The 19,896-nt window shown below is 38.0% G+C and overlaps 1 long non-coding RNA gene across 1 annotated transcript in view; it reads left to right on the top strand.

The window, feature by feature from the left end:
- Positions 1-18,800, top strand: part of LOC115840332 (uncharacterized) — a 43,102-nt gene extending 24,302 nt beyond the window's left edge. Inside the window, exons 2-3 of the long non-coding RNA XR_011376958.1 lie at positions 1,029-1,125; positions 13,122-18,800. This is a non-coding gene — a long non-coding RNA (uncharacterized lncRNA). The remainder of the gene's footprint in view (positions 1-1,028; positions 1,126-13,121) is intronic.
- Positions 18,801-19,896: the final 1,096 nt, after the last annotated feature.

Raw genomic sequence — 19,896 nt, 5'->3', positions numbered from 1 at the left:
AACTAGAAAATTCAAACTAATCCATAGTAACAGAAAGCTGATCAGTAGTTGCCTGGGGATTTTGAGGGGGGGATGTTAAGAGGGAAGGGTAGGAGGGGGGATTACAAAGGGGCATGAGGAAACTTTTGGGTCTTATGGATATATTCACTATCCTGATTGTGGTGATAGTTTCATGGGCATGTACACATATCAAAACATATCAAATTGTACATTTTAAATATATGTAGTTTATTGTATATTATACCTTAGTGAAGTTGTTAAATGAAATAATAGTTTTTTCACTTAAAAAATATGTAAAAATCATGGACTACTTCAGGTAGTAAAGAAATTTAGAAAAGAAACAGAAACCTTCAGGGCTTATGGGATTTGTTCAAGGTCTTTCCTCAAGCAGAGAATAGGAGAACCTATGTCTCAACACCTTTTCTGTAGTCTTCCATGTTCCTTTCCCTCAAACTGGCTATTGTGAATGGTCCTTTTGCTGTAATTGGCACTGACCCTCTTCCCCTCTCATGTTTGAATTCTTAGACTTATTTTCAGTTCTGTTTTATTATCAGTAATCTATTCGTGTCTAAGTCTTTTTCCTTCCTCCCTTTGAAATCTCTGTCAAATGTTTTTTTTTTAATACATTCTCTCTGCCAGCACTGCAGAACGGGCTGTTGTTGTAGAATGGGCCAAGAGCCTCTCATTCTGGGATAAATGTAATATTTTTCTAATTAATCCCTTTTTTCTCATCTAATCCATGTTGTAACTATTCTGAGATTGACATTTTAGGAAATGAATTTTGTACTTCACATTCTTCCCTTGGCCATTTACATATTGAATATTTACTATATGTGTGGAACTGTAAAGGAGAATGGGAAGGAAGTGATTCTTATCTCAAATAATTTTTGAGGAGTTGGAGTTTAAATATAAATGTGATTTCTACCTTCAAGTTACTATTGTTTAGTTGAAGAGACCACATAAACACTTGAGAAGTTTAATAAATAGTAAAATAATAATATTTTTTTTCCATTTTTTTTCCCCTCCAGGTACCTGTTGCATGTAAATCTTGTCCCTGTGGTTATGTATTTATTAATAGGAAACTTCTAAAAATAAAACACTCAGAGAAATCATCAACTTTTACAGGTAACCGTGAGAGTTTACCACCTTTTCATCTTTTATGTATCTATTATATAAATTTAAAATTAATTTTTGTGAGTTAAAATTTTTTTTGCTGGTTAAGTTATAATATTAAAGTCTGTTGAAGTACACCTTTGGCTTTTATTGATACAGTATATCAATTTATGATGATTTGTTCTTTATCCAGTTTAAATGTTAACTACTTCACAATACTGATAAACTTTGTAACAAATTTTAGTGAGAATTTTAAATTGAAAATGTTAACTGGAAGAAAGAGAACTTTGGTTTTATTATTAATATAATTTTTTAAAGTACCAGTTATTTTGTTCCATTTACTGATTTAGACTATCTAAAAACTTGCTGATTTTAATTTTGAGTTTATAGCTTTCTCTTTAAAGTTGACAAATCTAGATTTATTCAATAAATGTATTCAGAGAAGGTGGGTTTTCGTTATTCTTTTCTTTTTCTGTGATAAGATCAGATTTCTAACAGTGAACCCCAAATGGGAGTAGATTTATCACAAAATTTATTGTGGCTAACATGTGCCAGGTACTGTGTATCTTGGGCATACAGCAATAAATCTACTCCCAAAACAGGTTCAGTGCTATCACAGTAGAGGAAAATATATATAGGAATATACATATGGAATATATAGGAAAAATAGCAGCTAGTAATATAAGTGCTAGGTAGGAAATTAAAATAAGAAACTGTTTTGGAGGATGACTGGAAGGTGACTTTTGCTTGAGTAGTCAGGGGATGCATCTCTGAGGAAGTAATATTTTAGCTAAGATCTGAATAGATGAAGGGGCTAAACAAAAAAACCAGGGAAAAGCAGAGGGAAAAAGCAAAGGTAAAAGTTCTAAGGCTAGATTTATTCCAGGAGTGCAAAGTTGGTACTATGGGGGAGGAGAAATTTCGCCTCCTTCCCCTCTTTGTTCTTTTGTCTGGCAATTAAAATGATATAAGGCAGATTAACGGGAGAAAATCAAGTTTATTACATGTGCATGGGAATCTACATAAGTATAAAGAATTTCACAGAAGGCAAGGTGAGGTATGTATATATTCTGGACTAAGGAGAAGGCGGTAGGGGTCTGAAGCTTCAAGGGGAAGTAAGGTAATTCACAGGAAGATAAAAAGAGTTAATGTTTGGTTAACAAATGCTTGCCCAAAGCTAGTGGGACACAGAGAGGACTTTGATCAAATGTGCATTGCTAGGTTCCTCCCTCTACCACACCTAATACTTAACCATAGTTATCTATGGTGATAGCTTCTTCCTGGGACAGGCTTCATATCTTAAATTCTTTTAGGCAGCTAAGAGGGAAGTTCAAATGTTCTTCCTGAGTCTTTTGTGCTTTGATTGTTTTTAGCTCAAAATAATCCACATGTCAGAGTGGCACACTTGGCCCCATCAGTATAATAGAAGGAAATCTATTAATATCATATGTCATATTAATAAGTATAAGGAAAACATCTCATCAGGTTATCTCTATAGTTGCTGAGAAAGTCTTTGGCAAAATTCAGTACCCATTCATGATAGAGACACTCAAGAAAGTAGGAATTGAAGGATACTTTAACTCGATAAAGTATATATCTTAGTGTTAAAGTTAGTGTTTTACTTAAATGGAAAAACACTACAGACATATCCATTAAGATCAGGAACAAGGCAAGCATCCCCACTGTCTCCACTACTGTTCAGTATTATATTAGAAGTAAATTCGCCAAGGCAGTTAAATAAGAGAAATCAGTAAGAGGCATAAAAGAAGTAAAACAGGGCTTCCCTGGTGGTGCAGTGGTTGGGGGTCCGCCTGCTGATGCAGGGGACGCGGGTTCGTGCCCCGGTCCGGGAAGATCCCACGTGCTGCGGAGCGGCTGTGCCTGTGAGCCATGGCCGCTGAACCTGCGCGTCCGGAGCCTGTGCTCCGCAACGGAAGAGGCCACAGCAGTGAGAGGCCCGCGTACCGCAAAAAAAAAAAAAAAGGAAGTAAAACAGTAACTATTTGTAGGTCATAGTGTACATGGACCCCAGAGAATCAGTTATAAAACTAACTCAAACAGTGAAAGAATTCACTGAAGGAGCAGGATTTAAAATTAACAAACAAAAATCAGCTTTCATAATGCAGGCATACCTCATTTTATTTTGCTTCACTTTATAGAGTCTTACAGATAACCGCATTTTTGTAAATTGAAGGTTTGTGGCAACACTGCATCAAACATGTCTTTAGGTGCCATCTTCCCAATAGCATTTGCTTACTTTGTGTCTCTGTGTCACATTTTGGTAATTTTTGCAAAATTAGAAGTGGTGCTTGAAGATGTAATTGAATTACTGCAATCTCATGATAAAACTTTTTAACAGATGAGGAGTTTCTTTTATGGGTGAGCAGAGAAAGTGGTTTCTTGAGATGGAATCTATTCCTGGTAAAAATGCTGTGAAGATTGTTGAAATGACAACAAATAATTTAGAATATTATATAAACTTAGTTGATAAAGCAGAGGCAGGGTTTGAAAGGATTGAATCCAATTTTGAAAGAAGTTCTACTGTGAGTAAAATGCTGTCAAACAGTGTTGCATGCTACAGAGAAATCGTTCATGAAAGTGTTAGGGGAACCACTGACCGAAACTGCCCGCCCTGGCCAGGCAAGATAGTAGACATTTGCGTGAATTATCTTACAACAGGAGGTCCTGGTAAGGAACGTGGAACTAACAAACTACCACCAACCGGAAGAATTCGGGAAAGGTCTAAAGGAGAGAGGAGACTCCAGTCCATATGTCCTGCCAACCTCCCAGAATCCTTCTCACTGGAATCCATCTTGGCTGAACAATGCACATGCCACCAGGAAGGACCCTGAGTCAGAGTGATTGGCCAGAGACAACTGGGAAACTAACCCCATACCATAAAACCCGAGACTGCAAGCCATGTGGCAGAGCAGTTCTCCTGGGTTCCCTTACCCTGCTGCTCTCCACCTGGGCGCCCCTTCCCAATAAAGTCTCTTGCTTTGTCAGCATGTGTGTCTCCTCGGACAATTCACTTCCAAGTGTTAGACAAGAGCCCGCTCTCGGGCCCTGGAAGGAGTCCCCCTTCCTGCAACAAAAGGAAGAGTCAGTTGATGTGGCAAATTTCTTTCCTTTTTGTCTTGTTTTAAGAAATTGCCACAGCCCCCCCAGCCTTCAGCAACCACCACCCTGATCAGTCAGCAGCCATAAACATCAAGGCAAGAGCCTCCACCAGCAAAAAGAGAATGACTGAAGGCTCAGATGATGGGTAGCATTTTCTAGCAATAAAGTATTTTTAAATTAAGGTATATACATTTTTTTATACATAAGGCTATTGCACACTTAATAAACTACAATATAATATAAACATAATTTTATAAACATGCACTGGGCAGCCAGAATATCTGTGTGACTTGCTTTATTGCAATATTCATTATTGCCACGGTCTGGAACCAAACCTGCAATGTTTCCGAGGTATGCCTGTATACTTACAGTAAACAGAACATAATGTTAGAGAAAAGCCCATTTACAACAGCAAAATAGAAGATTAAATACTTAGGAATAAATTTAATAAGGTGCAAAACCTATACAACGAAACTTTCAAACACCCCTAAAAGATACTAAAGCAGGTTTAAACAAATGGCAAAACATGAAGATGTCAGTCCTCCCTAAGTTAATTTATAAAATCAATGCAACCTTAATAAAAAATCTAAGTTATTTTTTTGAGTTAGACAGACTGATTTTAAAGTTCATACGGAAAAACAAACATGCAAAAAATAACCAGGAAAATTGTCAATTGACTTTCAGTAAGGGTCCCAAGGAAATTAAATGGGAAAGAAAATCTTTTCAACAAATAGTGTTAGTACACCCTGCTGGATATCTACATGTGAAAGAATGAAGTTGGGCCTCTATCTCACAGCATACACAACAATTAATTCAAATTAGATCATAAGCCTAAATGTAAGAGCTAATCAATAAAACTCTTCAAGGAAAACAGCAGTAAGTCCTTGTGACCTTAGGTTAGGCTGTGGTTTCTTAAATATGACACCAAAGCACAAGTGACAAAACAAAAAATAAATTGGACTATATAAAAATTTAAAACTTTTTTTGCTGCAAATGATATCATCAAGAAAGTGAAAAGATGATGCACAGAATGGGAAAAACTATTTGTAGATCACATATCTGAGAAGGACTTGTGTCCAGAATATATAAAGACCTCTTACACCTCAATAGTGAAAAGAGACAGCCAGGACATGGAAGCAACCAAAGTGTCCATTGACAGATGAATGGATAAAGAAGATGTGGCACATATATACAATGGAATATTACTCAGCCATAAAAAGGAACAAAATTGGGTCATTTGAGAGATGTGGATGGATCTAGAGACTCATAAAGAGTGAAGTAAGTCAGAAAGAGAAAAACAAATACCGTATGCTAACACATATATATGGAATCTAAAAAAAAAAAAAAAGGTCATGAAGAACCTAGGGGCAAGACGGGAATAAAGACGCAGACCTACTAGAGAATGGACTTGAGGACACGGGGAGAGGGAAGGGTAAGCTGGGACAAAGTGAGAGAGTGGCATGGACATATATACACTACTAAATGTAAAATAGCTAGTGGGGAGCAGCTGCATAGCCAGAGAGATCAGATCAGTGCTTTGTGACCACCCTAGAGGGGTGGGATAGGGAGGGTGGGAGGGAGGGAGATGCAAGAGGGAAGAGATATGGAGATATATGTATATGTATAACTGATTCACTTTGTTATATAGCAGAAACTAACACACCATTGTAAAGCAATTATACTCCAATAAAGATGTTAAAAAATAGTAATAACCTGATTTTAAAAATGGGCATAGGATTTGAATAGCATTTGTCTAGAGAAGATATACAAATGGCCAATAAGTACATGAAAAGATATTCAGCATTGGAGAAATGCAAATCAAAATCATGAGATACTATTTCACACACTGATGGTAATAACAAAAAAAGATGGCAATAATAAAAAAGACAGGAAATAACTATTGTAAAGAAAGTAGAAAATTGAAACGCTCATACACTGCTGATAGGAATGTAAAATGGTGCAGCCACTTTGAAAACAGTCTGCCAGTTTCTCAAATGGTTAAACAGAGTGATCCAATGTGATCCAGCAATTCTACTCTTAGGTATATACTTAAGAGAATTGAAAACCTATGTCTACACAAAAACTTATACATGAATCATGCTTGTACATGCTGTTATTAGCAGCATTATTCATAATAGCTAAAAAATGGAAAGATTCCTGATGTCTATTTGATGATAAACAAATGTGGTATATCCATATAATGAGATATTATTTGGCAATGAAAAGAAAGGAAGTAACATATGTTACAACGTGAATGACTTGAAAATATATTACGTGAAAGAAGCTAGTCACAAAAGATCACATACTGTATGATTCCAACTATAGGAAACATCCACATAGGCAAATTTATAGACAGAAAATAGATTAATAGTTTAGGGCTGGGAAAGGGATAGAGAGAGAATGGGGAATAACTTAATGGGTACAGAGTTTCTCTTGTGGGAGGTGGAGCAAGAAATGTTCTAAAATTAGATTCACAGCCCTGGGAATATACTAAAAACCATTGAATTACACTTTATTATTTTTTGTTCCATTTGTTTTTTTCTCAAGCCTTCCCAATAATTCCATGTGATCTGGCCAGCTGTCTTCAGGATTAAATAGTCTTCTTTAAGGTAATTCTTAAATCTTGCCCTAAGTAAACAGCCTCTGAAGTTAGTGCAAAGTCTACTAGGGTTTATTTTTTTTTCTTCCAGTTTTATTGAGATATAATTTACATACAGCACTGTGTAAGTTTAAGGTGTACAGCAAAATGATTTGACTTTCATACATCATGATATGATTACCTCAATAAGTTTGGTGAACATCCATCATCTCATATAGATACAAAATAAAAGAAAAAGAAAATTCCTTCTGATGAGAATTCTTAAGATTTACTCTCAACAACTTTCATATATAACATACAGCGAGTTAATTATATTTACCATGTTGTACATCACGTCCCTAGTACTTATTTACCTTATAATTGGATATGTGTACTTTTTGTGCACTTCATCCAATTCCCCTTCCCCGCCGCCGCCTCTGGTAACCACAAATCTGATCTCTCTCTCTTTTTTCTTTAATTTACCCCTCAAAGTCTAGAATTCTTTTTTTTTTAATTTTTGGCTGCGTTGGGTCTTAGTTGCGGCACGTAGGGTCTTTGTTGAGGCGTGTGGGATCTTTTTTGTTGTGGCGGGCTCTTCGTTGTGACGCGTGGACTTCTCTCTAGTGTGGCGTGCATGTTTTCTCTCTTTAGTTGTGGCGCGTGGGCTCCAGAGTGCGTGGGCTCTGTAGTTTGCAGCATGTGGGCTCTCTCATTGAGGAATGCGAGCTCAGTAGTTGTGGCCTGTAGGCTTAGTTGCCCCGCAGCATGTGGGATCTTAGTTCCCCGACCAGGGATGGAACGTGTGCCCCCTGTAGTGGAAGCGTGGAGTCGTAACCACTGGACCACCAGGGAATTCCCTATATTCTCAGTATTAATCTCCTGTCAGATATATGATTTGCAAATATTTTATCCCATTCTGTAGGTTGTCTTTTCACTTTCTTGATAGTGTCCTTTGATGCACAAAGTTCTTAATTTTGATGAAGTCCAATTTATCTAATTTTCATTAATTTTTATTGTTAATTGTGGTAAAATACACAACATATAAAATTTACACAAAATATAAAATTTACCACATTAACCATTTTTTAAAAAAATTTATTTATTTATTTTTGCGGTACGCGGGCCTCTCACTGTTGTGGCCTCTCCCGTTGTGAAGCACAGGCTCCAGACGCGCAGGCTCAGCGGCCATGGCTCACGAGCCCAGCCGCTCCGCGGCATGTGGCATCTTCCCGGACCGGGGCACGAACCCATGCCCCCTGCATCGGCAGGCGGACTCTCAACCACTGCGCTACCAGGGAAGCCCTTATTTATTTTTATTTCGGCTGTGCCGGGTCTTAGTTGCGGCATGCTTGCGGGATCTAGTTCCCCGACCAGGGATTGAACCCCGGTCCCCCGCATTGGGAGTGCAGAGTCTTACCCACTGGACCACCAGCAAGTTCCTATCTTAACCATTTTTAAGTGTATAGTTTAGTAGTAGTAAGTATATACACATCTTTGTGCAACTGATCTCTAGAACTATTTTATCTCCCAAATCTAAAACTCTATACCCATTAAAAAACAACTTGCCATTTTCCCCTTCCCCACAGCCTCTGGTAGCCTCTATTTTACTTTGTATCTCTATGAATATGATTACTCTAGGTACCTCATATAAGTGGAATCATACAGTATTTGTCTTTTTGTGATTGGTTTATTTCACTTAGCATAATATCTTCAGGGTTCATTCATTTTGCAGCATGTGTCAGAATTTACTTCCTTTTTCAGGCTGAATAATATTCTACTGTGTATTTACCATATTTTGTTTATCCAGTCATTGTTTGATGGACATTTGGGTTGCTTCTACCTTTTGGCTATTGTGAATAATCCTGCTATGAATTTGGGTTTACAGATAGCTCTCTGAGACTCTGCTTTCAATTCTTTTGGATATATTCCCAGAAGTGGAATTACTGGATCATATGGCAATTCTAGTTTTATTTACTAAAAAAAATTTTTTTTTAATAAATTTATTTATTTTTGGCTGTGTTGGGTCTTTGTTGCTGCGTGCCAGCTTTCTCTAGTTCAGCGAGTGGGGGCTACTCTTCATTGCGGTGCACAGGCTTCTCATTGCGGTGGCTTCACTTGTTGTGGAGCACAGGCTCTAGGCACGCAGGCTTCAGTAATTGTGGCACGCGGGCTCAGTAGTTGTGGCTCGTGGGCTCTAGAGCACAGGCTCAGTAGTTGTGGCACACGGGCTTAGTTGCTCCACGGCATGTGGGATCTTCCCTGTCCAGGGCTCAAACCTGTGTCCCCTGCATTGGCAGGCAGATTCTTAACCACTGTGCCACCAGGGAAGTCCTGGTAATTCTATTTTTAATTTTTTAAGGAACCAATGTACTGTTTTCTATAGCAGCTGCACCATTTTACATTCCCAACAACAGTACCCAAGGGTTCCAATTTCTCTGCATCTTTGCCAACTCTTGTTATTTTCTGTTGTTTTGTTATTGTTAACAGCCATCCTGATGGGTGTGAGGTGATATTTCATTGTGGTTTTGATTTGCATTTCCCTAATGATTAGTGATGTTGAGCATTTTTTCATATGCTTGTTGGCCATGTGTGTATGTTCGTTGGAGAAATATTTATTCAAGTCCTTTGCCATTTTTTAATCAGGTTATTTGTTTTTTGTTGTTATTGAGTTGTAAGAGTTCTTTATATATTCTGGATATTTAACCATTTATTAGATATATGATTTTCTTCCATTATGTAGGTTGCCTTTTCACTCTGTTGATTGTGTCCTTAGCATGGAAGTTTTAAATTTTAATGTAATTCAGTTTACCTACTTTTACCTTAATTGTTGACAAATTCAATGAAAATTTCCCCAAGGTTTTCTTCTAAGACTGGTTTAGTTTTAGTTTTTACATTTAGGTCTCTGATCCATTTTGAATTAATTTTTGTATATAGTGTGGGTTAGGGTCCAGCTTCATTCTTTTGCATGTGGATGTACAGTTTTCCCAGTACCATTTGTTGAAAAACTGTCCTTTCCCACTGAAAGGTCTTGACATGACCGTGTCAAAAAAATATATATATATATATTTTTTGGCTGCACCACGCAGCATGCAGGATCTTAGTTCCCCACCAGGGATTGAACCTGTGCCCCTTGAAGTGGAAGCACGGAGTCTTAACCACTGGACTGCCTTGTCAGAAAATCAGTTGACCATTTGTGTGAGGGTTTGTTTCTAGACTTCCTATTCCACTGGTCTTGATGTTTGTCCTTACGCCTATACCATAGTTTTAATTACTGTAGCTTTGTACTAAGTTTCAAAGTTCGGAAATGTGAGTCCTCCAGCTTTCTTCTTTTTTAAGATTATTTTGATTATTCAGGGTCCCTTGCAATTCCATATGAAAATGAGTATCTGCTTTTACATTTCTGTGAAAAAGGCTATTGGAATTTTGATAGGGATTGTGTTGAATCTGTAGATTGTTTTGGGTAATACTGACATGTTAACAATGTTAAATCTTCCTATCCGTGAACACAGTTGTCTTTTCATTCTTTAATTTCTTTCAGCAATGTTTTCAGCATATGTCTTTTACCTTCTTTGTTAGATTTATCCCTAAGTGTTTTATTATTTTTGATGCTATTATAAATGGAATTGCTTTCTTAATTTTCTCTTCAGATTATTCATTGCTGGTGTATAAAACAAAACCGATTTTTGTTCTTGGACCCTACAACTTTGCTAAACTTGTTTATTAGCTCTAGTGGCTTTCTTACGGATTCTTTGGAATTTTCTATGTATAGGATTATGTCATTTATGAATAGAGATAGTTTTACCTCTTCCTTTCCAATTTGGATGCCTTTTCTTTTCCTTGTTTAATAGCTCTGGCTAAAACTTCTAAGTACAACGTTGAATAGCAGCAGTGAAAGTGAGCATACTTATCTTCTTCCTGATCTTAGGGGGAAAGTTTTTAGTTGTTCATCTGTGAGTATGACGTTAGCTATGGGTAAAATAGACCTCTTAATACTAGTGCAGGGACAAATGGGTAGCCATTTGGAAAATGATCTACTTTTATCATGGAATAATGAATGATCTACTTTTAGCATTTTCCAAATGGCTACCCATTTGTCCCTGTAATATTATTTAAAAGTTCACCTTAATCTACTGCTAACATGAACTAATTCCTCTATAATCTTGGTGTAGAAAATAAAGGTATTTAACTCTGACTTAAAATCCAGAAGCATTAAAAGAAAAGTGATAAATTTCACTAAATTAAATTCTTGCATGAAAAGAATCCCGTAAAAGAAGTTTGTGGGGAAAAGTATTGACAATCTATGCCACAAAAAAGGATAATTTTTTTTAGATGAGAATACTTCTATAATTCTTTTTTTTTAATTAATTTTTATTGGAGTACAGTTGATTTACAATTGTTAGTTTCTCCTGTACCGCAAAGTGAATCAGTTATACATATACATATATCCACTCTTTTTTAGATTCTTTTCCCATATAGGTCATTATAGAGTATTGAGTAGAGTTCCCAGTGCTATTGTCCTTATTAACAATATTTTTTATGTACAAAGAGGTCTTAAAAATTGAGAGAAAAAGTTATAACAACCAAGTTATAACAACCAGATATAAAAGTGAGAATTAGCCATGAGCAGACAACTCACAAAAAATAAGCCATAAACATGACTCTCAAATATATGAAAAAAAGTTCACATTCACTCATAATTAGAGAAATGCAAATTAAAACAATACCTGTCAATGGCAAAAATTTTAAAATATGACAGTATTCTTTGTTGGTGAAGCTGTGGGGAAACAGGTGCTCTCATACATTGCTGGTGAGAATAAAAATTGTTATAATTGTTGTAATTTTTATAATTCTCCTTCTGAAGGGAGATTTGGCAATACCTAAAAATACTACATAGGTATTTATTTACCCAGCAAGACCATTTTTGGGAATCTACCATGAAGATATACCTCCAACAATATGAAAATACATATGTAGATATTCATTACAGCATTGTATGTAACTACAAAATACTGGACACAATCTAAATGCCTATACATAGGAAAGTAATTAAACTGTTGTGTATCCATACAGTGGAATAATGGAGCTATAAAAAAAGAATGAGGATGATCTCTATCAATGGAGATGTGGATATGGAGTGTTTTCAAGAATATACAGTTAAGTGAAAAAAGTAAAGCACAATAGTACTTATAGCATACGCCTTTTATGTAAGAAAGAAGGAGATATAAGACAATACACATATATCTGTTCATCTGTGCAGAATCAGTACCGGCAGGTTAAACCAGAAAATGAAGTGACTGATAACCTGTAGGGGGTAGGTGGGAAAGGGGTGCAAGGAAATGGAGAGGCGGGAATTCGGTAGTAGGAATGAGGAAGGAGTGACATTGAATAGAATGGGGAAGAAAAGAACTAACCCAAGTAATTTTGAAAAATATCATCTTGACTGGATGCTGTAATGTTAAAGACATAAAAGAACTGTGCATTAATGCTGTAATCTAGTCAGTAAATGTATTTCTAACAGGGGTATAGATTAGCAATTCTATCTATGCTTTATGTGTGTACTAACTGAACAAATAAATATGTTTTTAGATAATAAGAACTGGGTTTCTCATAAGGAGAGGAGGAGGCTAAAATGAACTCCGTTGGGTTGGATTGGAATCTGTGATATCACTATATGTGTGGGTTAGTATGCATACATATATTTCCTAACTCTGTCCACTGTGAGGAACTAGAAGTGATGACACCTCAGCAGTAATGAACAAACTTAGCATCCAATTTTTTATTTCTAAGTATGATTCTCCAATAAAAGGAACCAGGGCTCCTTAGAGAAGTGGTCGACTGCAGGACTTAGACGGGGTAAAGGTCCCTGGAAAATCTTTAGGTGTGCCAGATAATAACAAAGCGCTTTAAAAAAAAAAAAAGAAAAGGGGGAATATTGTTGAAGGAACATGGGAGCCAACCTGAAGGAGTTCCTAATGGCCAAAGCTGGAACAATTTGAGCAAAAGAAATAATGATATCATTGAATTAATAAAGTAAATATCCATGAGTCCATACTGATATAAATTTAAAAATGGGGGGGAAAGGGACAGTTCTTCCTTTATAGTAGAATTTCAATTAATAACTGTGGAAGAATTGCAGGAAGTAGAAAGCCAGCATTAGCTAAACAGTAATTATTGTTGCAGACAAGATGCACTGATGGACAGTAAAATTAGTGAGTTAAAATAAAAGTTTTGTATAGAATCTAAGTATAGTAGTTTATACAGATTCGGTTTTCTTTGATGATTGAGTTTTTATTGTTTATTTTCTCTACAGAAGTGAACAATACCATGTCTTTGAAAGATTTACGAATTTTTTTTTATATGAATTTAAACTAGGACGTAGTGCAGCCACGGCAAGTAGAAACATCAATTCTGTCTTTGGAGAAGGCTCTGTTAGTGAAAGGACTATCCGATGGTGGTTTGAAAAATTTCATTCTGGGGATCTGAGTCTGAAAAATGAGCCTCGAGGGAGACCCAAATCTGTTTTAAATGAAGATCAGTTGAGAGCCATGGTGGAGGCTAACCCCAAAACAGCAATTCGAGGTCTTGCAGCAGACTTAGGAGTTTCTGCTACAACAATTTCTCGACACCTGGCTGCAATAGGAAAGGTGAAAAAATTGGACAAGTGGGTACCACACCAGTTAATGGACGATCATAAACTCAGATGGTTAGAGGTATGCTCATCTCTTTACATTTGAAAGAACAGAGACATATTTTGGAGAGGATCATAAGCTCTGATAAAAAATGAAATTGAAAGTGGTTGGGACAATGGTTGGATTTTGATGAAGTTCCCGAACATGTGTTCAATCACTGCAACCAAAAAAGGTTCTGGTAATGGTATGGTGGTCTACAAAGAGTGTTTCATTACCGCTTTTTTAACCCAGGTATAACTAACAGTAGCATCTTCACTGTCAAAAAGTTGAAATTATATATCAAAAAAGGTGATCTAAAAGCACTCTGTATTGGTTAGCAGACATGGACCTATACTGTTGCACGACAACATTTGACCACAGAAATCACAAACCATCATAGAGAAGTTAACTGAACTGAACTAAGAAAATATCCCACATTCATCATATTCACCTGACTGTTTTTCAACCAATTACCACCTTTTCTGTCATTTGGAACTCTTTTCTGAGAAACAAAACTTTCTCCAATTGAGAAGCAGTAATTGGAGGATTTGAATAAACATTAACAATGCTAAATTTTATAAATATGGTACATACCATTTAATATTTGGGGAATGCAGTTAATGCTAACAGTGCATACTTTGGTTGAATAAAGCTTTTCTTTTTCTCCAAAATATTTAACATTTTAATTTGACCCATAAAAATGCAATTTCATGTGGTTCAACTTGATACCTTCCCAGACCCTGGCAGAATGTGAAGACTGAAAGGTACCTAAGGTATGGAAAACTACAAGCTGCCCATGAGTTTTGGGCTTCTTCACTGGAGGAATGTGGAGCAACCCAGTGTATTTGTGTGTGAAAGATGCTTAGGAGTCAGCCATGCAAAGGTCTGGGTAAAGTGGGTTCCAGGGAGATGAGCTGCCTCATTATAGGCTCTGGGGCTCTCAGAAAAAAAAAAATTTTTTTAATTAATTAATTTATTTTTGGCTGCTCTGGGTCTTCATTGCTGCATGTGGGCTTTATCTAGTTGGGGCGAGTGGAGGCTACTCTTCATTGCAGTGGACAGGCTTCTCATTGTGGTGGCTTCTCTTGTTGTGGAACATGGGCTCTAGGTGTGCAGGTTTCAGTAGTTGTGGCTCGCGGGCTCTAGAGCGCAGGCTCAACAGGCTCACTTGTGGCGCACGGGCTTAGTTGCTCCGCGGCATGTGGGATCTTCACAGACCAGGGCTTGAACCCGTGTCCCCTGAATTGGCAGGCGGATTCTTAACCACTGTGCCACCAGGTAAGTCCTCTCAGAAAATATTTTTTGACTAAAGAAATGAAAGTATGTTTCTAACACTAGAAGGCATGCACACATGGCTCAGTGATGCTTTTGGGTGTTAATACTTACTCTGTCACACAGAGCCAGTCATTTCTTTCATATGTTTTCCATTCTGATTTTATATTTTTTATAAATGTAGGTGGCCTGTCAGAGACCATAATTAATGGCCTCTTTATGATTTTTTAACTAGATTGCAGTTATTCTTTGTGGCATTTAGGGATTAAGTTGGGATAAAGATACCAGGATGGTCCTCTTCCTGCCTCTTTCGCTCATGACAACGTGCTATGTCTAATCCATGAAGGAGAGGAGAGTTAAGGAATCTTGAAAGGTTAAGAGGTGAGAGGACATCCTGGAATGGATCTTACCTGGAGGGAGAGAGAGACACAGAAAGGGAGGGAAGAAGGGAAATGGAGGGAGAGATGGAATGGAAATTCCCTAAAGTAGAATTGACTATGAGCCCAAGGATTAAGGACCATGGAATGGATTACTGCAAAAAAGAAAAAAAAAAAATTGTCCTTTCCTTTGGGTAGATGCAACCCTGCACTATGACACATGGCTTGGTGAGCAGAGCATAGGGTGCTTTCAGTCCTAATTTATTCCCTGGCTGGATGCCCTGGTTGGGAGTCACGTGTTCATTTACTACTCCATCTTTGGGTTTATCAAGGAATCTACAGAGTTTCTCTGGACTCTTGCTTACTCCCAGGAGAGTGAAGCTTCTGATTAGTTCAGACTGATAGGGTAAGAGGACTAAGACCGGAAGTGTGGGAAGGACTTTATTTCAAAGACAGCACAAGGGTGAGGCTAAGTAGTAACAGGGTGAGAGGCAGTGGCTTGGCCAATGGGAGAGAAAGTGGTGTTTCTGGATGGTAGTTGTTCTATGACCCATCTGTCCTTCCCTCAATTCTCAGACCCCTTGTCAGACTTCCAGAGCTGGATGCTGAATTTTGGTCTAAAACACTCAGTGGATATCCTTGTCCAGCCCAAATCAGTGTTTCCGGGATGGGTAGGAAACCCAAATAGGAGCAGTAAACATGATGAGACAGGAAAAGGAGCAAATATAGGATGGTGAGCTATCTTAGCCATCTTCCCTACCATCTCCAACAAGGGGTGTAGACCCAAGAGACAGAAATGGGCCCTGTGGTTCTTGTGAGGACGTGGATCCAGTTGTGCCTGAAACTGGTACTACTTATCAGTGTTTTTTGGTTATGTGAGCCAGTAACCTTTTTTGCTTAAGCCATTTTGAGTTGGGTTTCTATTTGGGAAAAAAAAAATTCCTGACTGATAATGCTCCCTGAGCCTTACATTATTTAATTGTAACCTTTGCAGGGCTTGGGGAGGAAGAGGGACAATTAATGTAAAGGACAGGCACAGAGTAGATGCCCAATAAGTAGTATTTAATACTATGAGAGAAAAAGCAAAAGGAGGCAAAGCGAGGCGTAGGACACTTCTGGAGGCCCCTCTGTGTTCAGGGCAGGCCAGTGGGCTGAGTTCAGTGCTCAGCGAAGGCTGGTACCTGTCTCGTACTGTCCAGAGGTACCCAGCTGTAAAGGAGGGCTGGCTTCTTGAGTTGAGCCTGTGGCTTTCCTGCAATGAGTGTTCCCTGACCCAGTGTGTTACTGGCCTCACAGGAAGGAAAGAAAAGCTCTCTTTCAGGACAAAGATGGCATCTTCTTTGTTATTTGTATCTTTTTTTTTTTTTTAAGTCATAGACCGTTCCATTTTGGAAATATGGAGTATAATGTGAACAGAATCAACACAAAATGACTACATTTTCCTCATTGTGATGATCATCTCTCCGTTGCTTTGGAAAAATAGGAACTACAGCTTTAAACTTCTAACTCTTTAATTTAGGAGCTATATTGGGTTTTCAAGAAAAATGAGACATTTTATACACACCAAGACCTCCCAAGCATCCCAGTGCTCTTGTTATCCTTTCCCAGAAAAGAAAGAAAAGCTTTAAAAGGTTCCTTGGTAGAAACTTTGGTTTGTTTTAGTGTCAGAATAAAGGAGTTGAGATAGAGGCTGTTACATCTCACCTCCCCTTACCCCCCAAGAACTTGGGTTGTAATTACAAAAGGGGATAAAAAATGGCTTTGAGAGAATTCCCCGGTGGTCCAATGGTTAAGACTCTGCACTTTCACTGATAAGGGTTTTGGTTCGATCCCTCATTGGGGAACTAAGATCCCACAAGGCGAGCGGCGCGGCCACAAAAAAAAAAGAAAAAGAAAAAGGCTTTGAATGGCCATTTTGTTTTCTCAAGTACATAATACCTATATTAAAATAGTTCCTGGGGACTTCCCCAGTGGCGCAGCAGTTAAGAATCTGCCTGCCAATTCAGGGGACACAGGTTCGAGCCCTGGTCCAGGAAGATCCCACATGCCAAGGAGCAACTAAGCCCCTGCCCCACAACTACTGAGCCTGTGCTCTAGAGCCCGTGAGCCACAGCTAGTGAAGCCCATGCTCCTCAACAAGAAGCCACTGCAATGAGAATCCTGTGCACTGCAACGAAGAGTAGCCTCCCCTCGCTGCAACTAGAGAAAGCCCATGCACAGCAACGAAGACCCAATGCAGCCAAAAATAAATAAATAAAAGGAAATTAAAAAAAAAAATTCCTGCCTGGTCTAATTGCTTACTATGAGACTAGAGCACCTACAGCCACTTCAACAGCACACGTGAGGATCTTGAGCAAAGTTAGAAGTAGCATCGAAAGCCAGTGGAAAGTGGGCTCTTCCAGCACCCATCCTCAGTATGTCAGATTCTCTCTTCCTCTTTCTTTTGGTGCTTCAGCCATAATAGCTTCCTTTCATTTCCTTTTACCTCAGTTAATTTGCCCATGCTGTTCCTTCTGGCTGAATATTTGCTACTCCTCTTTACCTCATTAACTCTACCCATCATGCATATTTCCTCCAGGAAGTCTCCACTTCCACAGGGAAGCCCCACCCTACCACAGGTCAGATCTCCTCGTCAGTGGCCTTAGGGCCCCAGAATAGTACCTTCATAATTGTGATCACTGTAGTTATATATTTATTTGTATAATAGTATGTGTTTGTATGAGATTCACAACAGCAGGAACTTTATTTTACTCACAAGATTATATCCCCATCAAGAGCACAAGGTCCAGCACATAGTAGGTACCTAGTAAGTATTAAATGAATGAATAAGTGTCAGGGCCAGTATCATCCATTTTGTAGAAAGCCCTTGTTTTGGTAATGGTGTAAGTAAGGAATATGTTTGACAGCAGATAATTGAAAACCTAATGAAAAGTGGTTTAAAAAGTAGGTCATTTCCTATAATTTATGAAAAATTTCAGACATACAAAATACTTAAATTTTACAGTGGACACCTGTATGCCAACAGCCTAGATTGTACCACTGACATTTTGCTATACTGTATTTGCTTTATCACTTATCTACCCACGTAGCCATCTTTTTTTATGCATTTCAATATAAGTTGCAGGCATTAGCACATTTCCCCATAAATACTTCAGCATACATATCATTACTTAGATTTCAATATTTGCTTAAGGTTTTTGTGGAGATAAAATTTAAATTCAATAAAACGCCTAAATCTTAAGAGTACTTTTCATTTTGACAAATGCCAATACTTGTGTAACACAAACCCCTATTAAGATACAGACTATTACTATCAGCCCAGGAAGTTCCCTCATAACCCTTTTCATTTTATCCCCACCCTTATCCTCCAAGAGGCAAATGCTGCTCTGATTTTTTTCTACCATGGAATAGTTTTGCTTGTTCTAGGACTGCATATAAATGGAACTACAGTATGTGCTCTTTTGTGTAAGGCTTCTTTTATTAAGCATAATGTTTTTGAGATTCATCCATTTTGTTGTATGTATCAGTAATTTGTTCCTTTTAAAAGCTGATTCATATTCCATTAAGTGAATATACTACAGTTTGTTTATCTATTTATGTTTACCTATTGATAGACATTTGTGTGTTTTTTTCCCCATTTTGGGTCCATTATGAATAAAGCTGTTACGAATATTCTTGCACAAGTCTTTTTGTGGACATATATTTTCATTTCTCCCGAATAAATACTTAAGATTGGAAATATGGGTCATAGGCTATGTGTATATTTAGTTTTCCTAGACCTTTTTCGAAAGTAATTACAGTATTTTATACCCCCTTCCACTAACATTTGATGTTATTAGTCTTTAATTTTATCTATTCTAGTGGGTGTGGAGCTGAATCTTATTTTGAGCTATTTTCTGCCTTTCACATTATAGGGCATCTAGGGAGGCAGGTCACAACTGGGGTGCTACTCAACAATGAGCAACCCAGGCACTTTCTAGTTTTCTATTCATCCTTCTTAGTGGATTGATGGTAATTCCATGCATGTCACCTAGGGTAGCCAGCCTCTAAGATGGCTCCCAATGATCTCTGCCTTTTGGTGTTCTTGCCCTTGTGTAATTTCCTCTCATTGAGTGTGGGCTGGACTTAGTGACTTGCTTCTAATAGAATACAGCAGAAGTGATGTGATGCCACTTCTGAGATTAAGTTATAAAAAGAATGTGGCTTCTGTCATTCTTTCTTGGATCACTCATTCTAGGGGAAGCCAGTTGCCATGTTTCGAGGCACATCTGTGAAGAGCCCATGTGATGAGGGACTGTGGCCGCCAACAATTAAATGAATGAACTTAGAAGTGGATCTCCCCCTAGCTGAGCATTCAGATGAGACTGCAGAACCACATCTGTTTTAAGCCGTTAATTTTGGGGGTAATTTGTTATGAAATGATAGATGACTAATACAACACCTCATTGTCTCACTGTCATAAGATGGCTGCTTTACCTCTAGGGCCTCATATTCATGCTCCAGACAGTAAGAAAAGTGTGAAAGGCAAAGGACAAAGAGGTTTTTTCGTCATGAATCACTTCATTTTTATCAGGAACTCAGAGCCTTTCCAAAAATCTCACTCAGCAGACTTCGGTTTACATCTTATTGGCCAGAGATAACACCACATGACCCACTCCTACTTAGAAGATGGCTAGAGAGAAGGGGGGACCTGGATGAAGTCTGCATCAGACAGTTGTCAGTGCCTGCCATGTAAAGCACTTCAAAAGCCCCATAGAGATGAAGACCT

Source organism: Globicephala melas, chromosome 19 (assembly GCF_963455315.2).
Source record: "Globicephala melas chromosome 19, mGloMel1.2, whole genome shotgun sequence".
NCBI lineage: Eukaryota > Metazoa > Chordata > Mammalia > Artiodactyla > Delphinidae > Globicephala > Globicephala melas.
This window is presented reverse-complemented; position numbering and strand designations above follow the sequence as displayed.